We start from the raw sequence: 11458 nt of genomic DNA, 5'->3' as shown, positions 1-11458 counted from the left end.
CCGGAACAGTTTTCATTTGAGAGGGGGTCTGACTCTGGTGTGAGAGTTCAGAATGTACTCTGGGGTGAGAGTTCTGGTGGTCAGTAATTTTCCTCTTTCAGTGCTAGGGCCATTTTTATGCTATGCTTTTCCTGGTATTTCTTGGGATTAGCTTGGAGGATATTTGTTAACAGTTTCATACTTTGTTTTTCATTTTTAGAGGAAACAACATCAAAGCTTAGAGATTATCCTCAGGGTTTTTGATAATTACACATTTATTTTACCGGGAAAGATGCTATCTCTAAGAATTTCAAAACATTAGAACAAAGGAACAAAGTTTTAAACTAATAGTAAATGTTAGAGAAACCAGATTCTTAGTAAACAATTGGAGATTTTCTCCAAATATGAAAAAATTGATGTATTAACTATCATAATAAGCTAATGTAAGCATGCAGTTTGTTACTATATAAAGAAGTTCCTGAAGTTTGTCAGATCCAGTATGATTCATGCAGGGATATTAAAACCCAGCAGCAGAGTTTCCAGACATCACTCAGCTGCTGAAGGCACGCACTTCTCCTCTAAAGGGCCTTACTTCTGCTGAAGGTGCTTCCTTCTCCTCTAAAGGACCTGGGTCAGGTTGCAGGATCCAGGTGGCAAAGCCAATTTCTCCTTCTTTCTTTCACAAATTACAAAGCCCCGCGCCTCATTCTTAGCTCGGAAAACAATCAACCAACAATCGCACAGCCCTAAAAACCTTGTGTGAATGTTTATGTATATTACCTAACCATGTATGTCTGAGACATGAAGAGAACCTTTAAATGAATAAATTTAAGCATAAATCATTTGAAATATGTAACTAGAATTTGTAGAAAGATCTGTAAAGGGAGATCATGTAGTTTTTCTCTTAAAGAGAACATAAGTTTGCCAACCTGACTATTTTTTTTTCTTTTTAAATGTATTACATGGTAAGATTATTGGCATTGCATGCATTTATTCTGCTTATTCATGTAGGAGTGTGATAAAGTCCCTCTAATTTCAGATCAGGTGCTAGATGGAGCCATTTCCGTCTGGGTTGAGGCAGAAAAATGAGGGAGATGGCACCAGACTGTGACTGTCAGCCACAATGACACATAAAGGCATAGAGAAACAGAACTGGAAAGGGTCTTTCCAGAGCTTGAGTTTCATCACATTTACAGCTGCTAGTCAGTATTGTTAATGGATGGACTTGTGTTTTGTAGTAAACCTTGAGAATCCTTGAGTTAGAGGACACTTGCCTATTGAGAAAAAAATTGTGCCTATTTTAGTTATTTAGAGTCATACGTTTTGTCAGTCTTTATAACTTCCACACGAGATAATTGAGAGAAATTGTCAATCAAGTACTTTTATAATGAAATTTTCATTTACTAGAGTTTTGTAATCCTTCCACCTTAAATAAAAGTCTATTGTGATATTTGTATATGTAAAAATCAATAACAAAAGTAAATATCATTCCAAGGTTAACACTCAAGGGACTGAGACCCCAGAGCAAGCATCTAATTGAGAGGGTGGCTTGTCAAAGTTTTAAACTTGGCATCAAATACAATGGAATACTAGCTTTAGAGAAAAGAAAGTGATAACTGGTGGGTATTCTCAACAGCAGTCATAGAGAGTCCAATGTCTTCTTCTGTATAGCTCTTCTAAACAACTCGCGCCTGCTTGCCCACTTTAAAGAAACCTATGAGATAAGGCTAGGCTTGTTTTCAAGGGTTAGACCCCTTGGACTTGTAATATGCAGTGAGGGTGAGATTCAAACCCTGGCTTTGGACTCAGACCTTGACTCTCTTCACACCAAATCATTAACATTTCTCCAAATTACTTAGAAATGAGAATTTCACCAAGAAGACAGGATACAACTGTTCAGGGAAATAGCTACACTTATAATGACTTTTTTAAAAAATATAAAATAAATTGTTATACTTTGGTTTGAAAAGTCACCCCAATTACCATACTTATATATTTAATCTAGTAGTCCATTAAAAAGCATGTGACTTGTCTAGGGATCTAGCTAGCATGTCAGAAGACCTCAGATTAAATTTTCAGTACCACACAAACAAACAAATAAACACTATTTTATTAGAGCAATGGTTCTTTTCCCATCTAGGGTATTGATGGTATTGATTTTCCTCTGCTAATTACAGAATTTAAAGGCAGGGAGTCTTTAATTCCAAGTCTGTGTCTTTAGACACAGCAGGCAGCAGTAGGTAGCAAATGTTATTAAAAGAGATAACAAAGAAAAGACAAAAGGGGCGAGGGACTTTGGTTTTGGTGGCTTACAATAGGTTCCTTTCCTGTACTTTTGGCTTGGTCAGCTTAAGCAAAGAAAGGGGAGTAGTTGATCAGTCCAGAGCATGTTCAAGGCCACCGTTAAACACATGATGGATGCAAAAGTATGAGCGATAGTTATTTGAATTTTCTTTTCTTAGATCTTTCATGATCTCTGGTGAAATTCTGTTTTACAGGAGAGTCAGAGGTGAGTGCACCTGGTCCTTCCCTGTGCAAACTCACTCTCAGCAGGGACCTCTTTCAGCAGGGACCCCCTGACTGTTTCTTGCAGAATTTTTCTATATTCTTATAGGAGGAAATTTTTTTAAAAAGACTGTTTAGGGGCACATGTTACTTACACTTATGGTGTCATGTATATTCAGTATTGGTTTTAATTCTTTTACAGAACATATGATCATTTCTGATTTTCTAATACTTTAGCTAACCTTTTATTTGGAGAATTCTTAACCTGGCACAATATGACTGATTTCTTTACATCCTGCAGTCAAAATATGAGTTTCTTCAAGAATAGGGTCTCACCATATAGTAACAGCAAGTAGCCCAAAACAAGGGCAGCTGCAAGTGTTGTTTTGGAGGCCTCTGTGGCCTCCCGGACCAATAACTTGTTGGGAAGTATTCCCATGCCTGGCACTGCAATCTTCACTTAATACCTGTTTTTAGGAAGCATCATTGTCCACGGTTCCAGGGTACAGCCATTCAAACTCTTGAAATCATATTTTGGAATTCACAGTCTATCTAGTGGATCTCATAAAGCTTTTTGTACACTCTTTGTTTTGCTTAACCCTGTTCTTTCTCCCATCTTCCCTCCACCTTTAGCACTGCTTAAAGTTTTAATTTCCAGTATCCTCTCACCTATCCACATATGGCATGATTTCTACTATTCTCTCCAATTGTATTTCCAATTGGATTGTGAGGTAGTCATTTATGTATTTTCATATCCCTTCCTTTAAGCTAATTCTCAATGACAGCACATAATTTTCCCTATCCCCCCTTGACCCTCCCTCCCAGAAACGACACCAAGCATGATTAAGATAGGAGTTAAACCTACAGAAAGACAAAGTTTGTCTCACTGTTAATAAAAATATAAGATGAACAGAGAGGAAAGGAGTTGTTTCAGTCTGGAAGGAGAAATGAGTCACTTGTCATCAGAGGTATCCAGCAATATGCTGGGAAGAAACAAGTTTTGGCTTGCATATTTCCTGAGACCTTGGAACACGTTTCCAAACCAAAAGTACTATGAGTCTAAAAATGTCCAGGAAACCATAGTAGGATGGGATATTTGCTTGAGAATTTATAGTGAATTATTATGGAGAAATCATTATGCAAAGTAATAAGCCAGAATTAACTGCCCTCTAATAGGGCTTGTCTTATCTCTACCAGACCATGGATTCTTTGCCATGTTCAGACAGTCTTCCTCTTTGGAAGAGATAGTTTTGTATAGATAAGATAAATCACTTGCTAGGAAGAATTTGTTTTGATCCATTTTATTAGCTTCTGAGTCAGTCTATGTTCTCTACTATTACAAGACACCTGAGGCAGGTCGCTCTTCAAAGAAGCTTCCTCAGGATGGGTCTTTAGAGATGCTGTAGTTCAAGAAGATAATATTGATTCTGCTTGACTTCTAATGAGGCCCGTATGATAGAAGAGAGGTTGACATGTGTAAGGCACATGACCAGAGAGTCGGAAAGAGGCTGGTCTGCCTGATCTTCAACCTATCTCACAGTCAGTAATGCAATCATAAGAGAGCTCATTTCAGCAAGATTTCATCCTGTCTTGAGAATATTAACCCAATCTCTGAAGAAGACTGTTAACCCATTTATGAGAATAGTTTTTTGTGACTAAATCAACTCTTGTTGATTTCCACCTCTTAAATGTCTTGTCACTGCCTCTCAATATTGTTAAATTGGGGACTAGACTTCCAGCATTCGAACATTTCAGGGAACGCACTAAACAGAAGCTATGGATGCTTCATTCCTTTCCAAATGTCCCAGAATTCAGACTACGTCTTAATACTATTGTTTGTGCATTCAGACTAAAAGTATAAATTCAGCTGGATCCTCAGGGCTTTTCAAATAAGGTAGTATAACCAGACAATGATATGAGTCGAGAAGAAAATGTTCTGAAAATGTATCACTGTATGTCTAAGGTAAAAGAAGAGGAATTTGCCACCAACCCAAATAATAAAAGAATCCAAGTGGTGCAGAACAAAGAATGCTGTAGCTATGCCAACAGAAAATTACTGCAGGAGGACAGCCTGGTCAGCTTCCATATTCATGGTAATAGCATATTGTCAAATATTCTACACTTAGGTAAAAAAAAAATTGTGAAAGAGATGGGTCAGCTTGACTGCAAGCTGTACTAGGTCAAGGCCATTTACCAAACTTAAAATAAAATCACCATTGGAAACCTTAACATTTTGCTTTCATCGTCATCAGGGACAGGAAATGTTTCAAAGGGACAATATTTTGGTAGTTAAATAGGAGGATTTTTTTTTTCTTTCTGCCTAAGAGAGATAAACAGACATATTTTACTGAGAGTAATAATGATTTTGTAGCAGGACTGAGCTTCCTAGGATGGGGTGGGAGGAGGATGTTGGCCTCACTTACTTCTTTAAACTAGGCTCTGTAGCTTTCCTCAGTTGCAGTTGGTGTTTCCTCAGAAGCAACAGTTGGTGCTTCCTGACTTCTTGTATCTGCATGGCAGAATCTTGTGACTTCACACGCGGTATGATAACTTACATCAGCTCAGACTCTGTGGTGGGTCCAAGTAATCAATTGCTAAGAGTCTTCATGTTCCCTTGGAGAGAATATTAAACTTGTATCAGTGTTCTAGGACATCACAACTCTATGCCTCCCTGTCTATGCAGAAATGTAATAAATGCTGTATCCAGGTGTCCTGGGTTTGCTTCTGAATACCCTGGCAGCTGCCATTAGGACTGAGATAGGGGCTGCTGGCATTGTCAGAATGGGATGAGTACACCAGATGCCTAGGAAAGGAAGTGAGATGGTAGCATTCCCAGAGCAGGACTGCTACTCCTGTGCTTCTTAGGGCAGCTTTACTCACTTTCCCCCCTTATTTTCTTAATTATTTTTCTAAACAGTTTGGATGCTATCTGGTTCATTAATTTATAGTGTTATTCATTCATTCATTCATTCATTACTGTATCAGATAATTAGCAAATGCTTACTATATGAAAAAGCCCACTGAAAAATGTTCATAAAGAACTTGTGCTCTATTCTTCTTAATAAATAGAAAATTGGACAGTGAAAACACAAGAGCAAAAATAAAACAAGCAGTTCAGCATTAAAGAGTCAAACCAGCTACCTGGGGCTATGAGATCATAGACCTTACCAGAGCATGAATTACTACCATTTTACCAGACCAGCATAATTCCTAACCACATTCTAAAGCTTATGCTTGTACTCACAGATACACAGAGCTCTTACCTTTCATCAAAGAAAAATTTCTACAAAGCAGATGAAAACAACTACAGAAAACTACAACAGGTTATAATAGAGAGATCAGGGGATTGTGTGGACCCCAGCTCCAGTGGATATGTCTACAGCACAACTCTTGCACTGTGGGCACAGAGAACATCGTGGAAGAAGGAGTGAAAAGGCTATAAGAGCCAGAGGACCAGGCTGTGAGATCCTGTCTGCTGCACATGACAAGGAAGTAACACCATATTACTGGAAACATATGGCTGCCCAAACAAGACCAAACAATGACATTACCAGCAGATATGCTAATATGGAAGGAGGCCAAACTCCGCCTCCTAGACAAACAAACAAACAAAAATCACAGGTAACTAATGACTACACACACACACACACACACACACACACACACACACACACACGGAGAGGGAGAGGGAGAGGGAGAGGGAGAGGGAGAGGGAGAGGGAGAGGGAGAGGGAGAGAGGAAATTACCCTTCCCCAGGATGAAAGGATGAACCTAGTGAGTTATTCAATACAAAGTAGTCTGCCCTCAAACCATATGCACACAAGGGATACTAAATGGACTCAACAGGATGAATTTATTTGTTTATGCATGTATATGTCACATTAATAATAAAAAAGAAGTGGTCTATTTAAGAGGGAGTACACAATTGGAAGAAAAAGGAAAGGAGGAAGTGATGTAATTGTATCTTAACTAAAAATCTTTGTATAACAAAAAAATTCAATGGAAGAAATAAAGAAACAAAAGGTAGGCTTTATATAAAATGTATGTCTATGATAAATAAAAACAAACAGATTAAATCATAAACAGTAACTATTTCCTCAGCTATTTTGTAGAATAATTTAATATTTATTATATTAGAGGTCATTTTACCTTATATATTATATTCTTACCTTAGGAAAAAAAATGACCTATTGTAAAACAATTCAGATGAGCAAGCAAATACCATCCTCTGTTTAATTCTTTAAAAAATAAAAAGCTTCATCTGGTGGCATTATTAGCTAGTAACACTAAGAGTTTATTACATGAGTAATAATTAATTGCATTTGTTCATAAATCATAAAGCTAGTGACTTCAGAGAGAAAGTAATGGCTCTCTATAAAGAACACATTCATTTCGTTTTATTTAATGTCCAAATCATCAGGCTTATGAACTAATAGACTGTTAATTACCCCTTTGGAATGAGTACTAGTGCTCTAGAATGTTCTTTCTCTTCTTCCCCTCTTTTCTAGTTCTCGCCTCCATCCTATCATCTGCATTTCTCACTCCTAGCTCACTTCCCAAAATAAAAATGAGGTCAGGCTTGGTCCAGAAGAAGCAAGTCCTCAGGCTAGCGGAGGGCGTGGCCAGTTCTGAGCTGGCCCTGGTTCTGAGACAGTCTGCTAGTTGCTATGTTCAGTTGAATAGTCCCTCCTCCATTGGAATTTGCTTCTCTTCTCGGTTCACAGAAGCCCAGGTCCTGGCCTCTCAGAACACAGTTCAATCTTTATCTATTTGGTCAGTTATTTACTTCATGATTATTGAGGTTGTGGTTAATGAATGTTGCCAACATAAGCAGTTAAGGAACTTGTGTTTTCAATCTGCAGTCTATATGGTACATACCAGACAGATATTTTATTCTTCATTTTAGGAGATGGGACATGGGCCTAGAAGTTGGTCAACATATTTTTTATTTGGTTTTGAAGCAAGGTTTCACTATACTGCCTCAGCTTTCCCAATAGTTGGAACAATTGGCTATCAGTCCTGTGACATCACTGACTAGGTTTTGGTCTTATTGAGAGAATTTGGCTCATCTTAAGGATTTAGATGTATGAACCTGAAAATTAATTGAAAACATTAAAACACCACGAGGTAAATGCCAAACTACTAGATGGTAGAGAGGGGGGAAATGCCTTCTTTTAACAGCTTGTAAAATGGTTGGAGAGTCAGCTCACATATAACACTGCCTTCCCCTCACATGATGTCTAAAGGCTTTGAAGTTTGTAAAGACGGTTGGAATATATAAACAGGGATCCCAGATGGTGGGATGGCTCCGCAGGCAAAGGCACCTGCTAACACACATAGTGGCTGAAGCTCAGTCTTTCAGACCCACATAGACAAATGGGAAAACTGATGCTTACACTTCTTTTGTCCCCTGGCCTTTATACAGGTGCCATAATGTATATGTGCCCACTCAGTAATATGCACACACAATAAATAAATTTTAAAAATAAATACATAGGGATCCTTCATTTGGTTGTGGGACTGGTGGAGGCTTAGGAACAAATAAAAGCCAGGAGAAATTTTGGCTTTTATTCCTTGACCAAAAGTCTCAATTGCAATTGACTTAAATTGGCATGCATTTTATACTCTAAAGGTTCAAAGACTAAAAATAGCAGTGTGGCAGAGGCAGATGACGATTCAGGACAAGTAAAAGCATCTTGACTTTTGGTGTCTTCCCCTCCTTAGCAAGTACATGTAACTGTACAACTCTTTTGTGAGCTGAAAACATTGAAATGCCAGGTATCTTCTGAAACCTGAACACTCGACTGATGAACGCCAAACCATAACTACCCATAAATAACGTGTCTGTTTGGCATCATTTGATTACAGTCACAGGCAAGCAGGTAGATACTACCCATTGAGTACAGTCTTGTACCCAGAACTTTGATAGAGACATGAGAAGTAACTGAATGCCTACTTCAAAGAATTAACCACCTTACTGAAAAGTTAAGATTCATATGGATTAGTAAAATAGTGAACTGTGTAAGTCATCCTATGTCAAAGCTACAGAGTATTTTACAGTTATTAAGTCAATGATTCTCAAATTCTAGGATGCATAAGATTGCATACAAAGCTAACCAAACAGGAAGACTCTAAAGACTCATTTTGGTTCAGCACTACTGTCGTTTCCACTTAGATTAAGCACTCCAGGATACGTGGATGCATTTATCCTAAGAAACTTCCTGGAATGGACTTGGAAAGTAATGGATCAGGGACGCGAGCACAGATTAGACTTATCTCTATAGAGGAGCAGTTTGTAGACGAATCAATAAGATCAAATTTCAACGTGGGGTGGGATTGAAGGAAAGAAGGAATACATATTCTTAAAAGGAAAGGCTTGAAGAAAAGCACAAATCAGACAATGAATATATCATAAGAAAAGAACAAAGAGAAAAACTTGCTTGCACTCTGTTCCCACTGATTGTCTGAAGAAATCAAGGTAACTGAGCTGTCTTACAATAGATAAGGGACCCCTCTTCTCCCTGTGCTCAAACATTTCATACCATTTATGCTATCCATAATGTCTAAGAGTAAATGAAAAAGGTATGATCCTGAAGCACATGCAAGGTCTATGTGTGTTACTGGGTTGAATAAGTAGTCAGTATTGTAGATATATGGCATCATGGAAAACAAGAAGAGAGTCAGAAAGAGATGGATTCAAGTCATTATTCTGTCAGTTGATTTCTGGCACATTTAAACTCACCTCTTTGAATCTGAGTTTTCACAAAGCACAAATAGTGAAAGCAAATATAATACAAAAGTTCATGTCTTGTATTTGTGTGTGTTCATGTTACTGGAGACTGAGCCTGGAGACCCATGATTGTTAGGCAAGGACTCTACCACTGAGTTATTATCCACCCCCTTTATGATTTTTAATACTGAGACAGGGTCTCACTAAATTGTCTTAAGCTCACTCTGTAGTTCAGAATGTCCTTGACTTAAAATCCTCCTGCTTGAGCATCTCAAGTTGCTGTGCTACATGCCTGGACTATATTAGGTTTTGAAAATTAAATGGGGTAGAGACTGTAAAGTCCCTAGTGCACAGTAGAAGAGGGTGTGCAAGGCAACAACATTAGTAATTTTTTAAAAAAATATTTGAACAAAATGAGTTTTAAATTAACTGACAATCACCTGTTGTTACTACTTATTTCATATATAGCACAATTATACATTAAAGCAACTACAGCATGGCACAAGAGGTTTAGTTTCTCTGCATAAGAAAGTTAAAATTCGACCCAGTGAACTAAACTGTCTTTGCCTTGAAACTGGCTAACAACGGGGTGCAATTTGCAGAGTGTCTTGAGGTATGTTCTCTAGAAGCTCCAAATAGCTTGGTGTTTCATTCCCTGGTGAGTCCTGAGTGACATTTATCGCCTACTAATCCTAATTACTTTGTCAGATCTCTTCTCTCTGTGACAGCAAGAGAGTATGGCTGAGGTTAGGAGAATGGCTGTGTGACTGAGGATGGGCATTTTGGAATTATGAGATGAAACTTTTTGTGCAGGCGCCCACAGAAGACAGGTCCAGCTGTAGTTCCAGGTCACAGAATGAGGGTCCTGAGGACCTTCCTATGGGGAGAAATGGTCGCCACAAGAGAGCAGAGGCATGGGCAAGCATCAAGTGCTCCTGTTTGGCTTCTGTCTGACTGACATGTCACCTCCCTGACACTATGCATAGGTCTTCATTTTTGTTAAGTGGCACATAAATGCCTTTCCACTTTTTGATATCATTTCACAAAGTGATGTCCTCCGAGATGAGAAAGTGAAGTTCAAATGGTCACAGCAGGCGGCCTAAGAAAATCCGAGAGCTAAAGTGTTTCCTTCAAAAACTAGAAAAAAGGAAGAGCACGTGATGAACTATTCAGGGTATTAGTGGGGAAAAAATAAGAATAATTCTGAGCAGCTCAGTTTCTTTAATCTCTTCTTAATATTCTTTATTATTGCTGCTTTGTGGGTAGTCATTATTATATTTCTATTGTTATTCAGATGGCAATCACCCTTTCTTTCATCTGTGAATTTGTTTTATGTAATGAACTATTATTATTCAGAAACTCTTTTCTATTTACCTCTCTTGTTTTCCTGAATCACTGTGTATAATTTGCCTGGAAATTTATCATTTTAGAGGGGAAAATACTTATTCACACTAACTCAGGGGCTATTATTGAAAGGAATAGTTTTCCTTGGCACAAAAATAAGAGTCAACACTAATATGGAATTAGAAGTCAAGTCTAAATGATAACCATATGTTATATAATAGTGAAGTCTGTGTCAAGAGGAATTTACTATAAAGTTCAGGAGCTCTGGTGGGGTGCTTTGTTAACATCTAAGGATGAGTTCAAAGTTGCTAACTTGACCTTTTGTGGGCAATTCACATTTTAAAACACACAAGACAATCCCTAGCCACACCTTCTCTATATTGTAACATTTTTCATCTTTACCTACACACACACATGATGGCTCTCTCATGCAAGCACACATGCACACACAGCCTTCGAGTGACCTCCCTGATTTATCTCTGTACAATTCCCTTAATAATTATGTAACTAATATTAGTACAATAATATCATTTCAAATGCATAAAGTTCCTAAAGGAGAATGTTTATATAAGGTTCATTTTTTGTTTCCTACCAAGAAAAAGTATTAAGATCTCTAAAAGACACAATGTACTTTGCTTTTAAAGTAAAAGGGAAAATTGCTATCAATTTTTCAGTATGCTGACTCGAGTCCACAACCTGAGAAGCCCCAGGAAAAGCCATCGGTATCAAACATCCTCTTTTACCCACTCCCCTGCACTGAAATCCATGCACTTGGAGCTGCTATTTCACCTTAGACAGTGAAGTATACTTTCTTAGATAGGATTCTGGACACAGTCTGTGCTGAAATACTGAGGCTATCACAATAGTGCTGACAATTTCAGCTAGAAGAAGCCAGGGTTC

Source organism: Mus caroli, chromosome 6, assembly GCF_900094665.2.
Source record: "Mus caroli chromosome 6, CAROLI_EIJ_v1.1, whole genome shotgun sequence".
NCBI lineage: Eukaryota > Metazoa > Chordata > Mammalia > Rodentia > Muridae > Mus > Mus caroli.
This window is presented reverse-complemented; position numbering follows the sequence as displayed.